Raw genomic sequence first — 3,468 nt, forward strand, 5'->3', positions numbered from 1 at the left:
AAAAGCACAAAAGACAAAGAGGACACACATGACAGCACAGAAAGCACAACATCCTGAGAATTAACTGTAATAATTAAAGTGCGAAATGCTAAAATAGCTGGGGTATTTACTGCACCCCTGCTCTGCTGGACTAAAATGTACTATTGGAGTTCAGCAGCTTAACAGAAGTTGGAATAAATGATAACTTTAGTCTGTTTGTTTTACATCTTGGCACACGGAATCTTCTGCCTGATGGCAGAAGTTCATATTCAGGGAAGAGAGGATGTAGTGAGTCTGCGGTGATTCTTTCGGCTTGTTTTCTGACTACTTGCTCATACAAGCTCTGTATGTAACATTGCACTGACGCCAGCTCCCCTCCATCTGTCAAATTGTCACTGATCGTCACAGCCTGGGATTCTATTCTCTTTTTCTTTTCTTCACAAGATGACTGTAGGTGTCCTCTTCAAAAAGATGTAGCACTGTGTAATTGCATTAGACATATCATTTAAAGATCATTTTTGGAAGTTTTGTTTCATAAGAACCTTTTTACCACAGATTACAAAGGTAATTTTAAATGCAACACGTGGATCATCTCAGCTAGAACAACTTAATGGCCATGGCATCACTTGCTATCCCTGGTTATAGGGTTATAGGTGCCTTGTGGAGTTTTCACATAAGAAAAGACCCACTCGTAAAAGCATTGCTCTATGGCGCTGCTATTGGTCGAAAACTCTACAAGGTACCTTTTTAAGTAATGCTGTTTGTGTAAGCTTTGATGATTATTGTCTCACTCTAAAACAGATAACATTTGGCCAATTTATGAAGTTTAATTTTTTTTTTTAAATGGTAGCGCAAGTTACTGTCCATATGGTTTTTATTATGGATGTTTGTTGGAAATATACTCTATCAAAATCTTTGTTGAAAAATGTTAAATCATTAGCACGTTGCTTAGATCTTTTTAGTCCAATAGCCTACATTTCTACAATTCTTTTCACCATTCAGGACTCATTTTCAACATTACTGAAATGATGTACTCCAAATACTACTAATTTTATATTATGAATGGCTTCTGGCTTGCAGATGCTTATTGCATTTTGAGAAGGAAATTAAATGAATTCCCAGTTTCCTAGGGTCTGGGACTGTTAACACCTGTTGAATCATATTCAACTGTTTTGTTTATATGCTGAATCCCAAGCTGCTCCCTCTGTACAGTGCTGGTATGGAACGGTGATGAAAAGTCTACAAAGTATTGACATACTGTGTGTTTTTGTCTCATAAATCAGTCACATTTTAGGCATTATGTGGCAAGTGTAATCTAACACATTAGGGTTGTATTGTATAACAGGTATGATTCAGGGAAATTTTAGCAAAATAGAATTAATCCATTACTGTCAAAAAGTAAAAACCTTTTCTCATTACATACTATTGAACAGTTGGTACTGTGGTCCTTAGAGAGACGCTGAATATACAGTATTCCACATTTTCTTCTGCTACAGCTGGAAAGGTACTTGTTGTTTCCAGCACTAATTACCTACTTGGAGCTGTTTCCAGGTGGCTGTACACTCATGACGGTGGCTGCTTAATCACATGGCACTGATTTTCTGGCACTGAAACATCAAAGCTTGCTTATAAATAACATGACAGATGTCAAACCTCAGTCTGAAATATAGCACATATAAAATTTACAAAACAATGGATCACTTCCATTTCTGAAAGTGATGTTGGTAATGCCACACTGATTTGATTATAGTTCCAAACTCAGTGTGCAGCCTCTAATGTAAAAATGTATTTTAAATGCAAAAGGAGAGCAACATGATATAGGTGGATTTATATCTGCGTCTTCTGTCGTGGTAATAGGGTGAAATGCTATGCTAAAGAAGTTATAAAGCGTTCTGCATGTGCATGTTCTGCAACCATGCCCCCAAACACGAACACACACTCATACATACAGTACAGGCCGAAAGTTTGGACACACCTTCTCATTCAATGTGTTTCTTTATTTTCATGACTATTTACATTGTAGATTATCACTGAAGGCATCAAAACTATGAATGAACACATATGGAATTATGTACTTAACAAAAAAGTGTGAAATAACTGAAAATATGTCTTATATTTTATATATTTTATATTTGCTTTTTTTGATAACTCTGCAAACCCTTGGTGTTCTCTCAATGAGCTTCATGAGGTAGTCACCTGAAATGGTTTTCACTTCACAGGTGTGCTTTGTCAGGGTTAATTAGTGGAATTTTTTTCCCTTATTAATAAAAAAGCAAAGGGTGGCTACTTTAAAGAATCTCAAATATAAGACATGTTTTCAGTTATTTCACACTTTTTTGTTAAGTACATAATTCTATATGTGTTCATTCATAGTTTTGTTGCCTTCAGTGAGAATCTACATTGTAAATAGTCATGAAAATAAAAGGAAACGCATTTGAATGAGGTGTGTCCAATCTTTTGGCCTGTACATACATACATACATACACTACTCGCTTCATTAGATAGATGTTTGCCCTTATTGAAAAATGCAAAACACTCCCCTACTCTTAACGATTGCTAGAAGTACAGAATGAAGACAAATTGTCTTGTCAGTGCTTTGGCTACATCTGAAATTTTTAATTTTGCTTGGAACTATATTCATAATTCATGTCTGGCCCCATGCAGTGTGATAAATCAGTGGCAATCTTGTTCAAGTGTTGTGAGAATTATTTCCTATATGGAGCAGCACTGGAATACCAGCTGTAAATTCACTTGTTACCCAAAAAATGTTACAAATATCCCCCTTACTTGATACCTACATAACCAGAGGTTTTTGTTTGCAGTCTAAAGTTTAGCAGCTGCTATGCTTATTAATAAAGCAAGCTGGAGAGCTGCTCACAAGGTTAATTACCATGACAACCTGACAGGCCAATTATTATTATTGCATGTCTAAGAACCAAATTATTAATCTGAATACACTGTATTTGAAACCATTTGCCAAATAATATATTGGTTAAATGTAACATGTTGTACATGCTCATATTATTTAACCCTTAATAAATACTTAATCATCAGGGCCCCTGCTGTCTCACTGTATATTTGAGCTGTTTAGCTTTTTAATGTTTTATGTAAAGTACTTTGGATTGCCTTGTTGCTGAAATGTGCCTTGCGTATAGTGAAACTAACTAAGTGACACTTGATTCCTAAGGCAACATTTGCAGGGTCAAGAAATCCATACATTGTAGTCACTATAGTAACATCTAATGGTAACCAGTTGGAAATGGAAGATCAAAAATCAAGTCTCTGCCATGAGTAAAGCACAGTAAAATATGATGCAATCTAATACAACACCTGTTGAATCAACACCTCTCTGAAACAATGTGCACAAAAATTAGCTTTTTTTTTGTGTCTGGAATTGGAAATTTAATACACAGTTTTAATAACCTAAAAGACAATGTACAAAAATATTTATCTGGAGCGATGTGAAGAGATTTTTTGTACAGATTGAGC

The sequence above is a fragment of the Perca fluviatilis genome, chromosome 2 (assembly GCF_010015445.1).
Source record: "Perca fluviatilis chromosome 2, GENO_Pfluv_1.0, whole genome shotgun sequence".
Classification (NCBI taxonomy): Eukaryota; Metazoa; Chordata; class Actinopteri; order Perciformes; family Percidae; genus Perca; species Perca fluviatilis.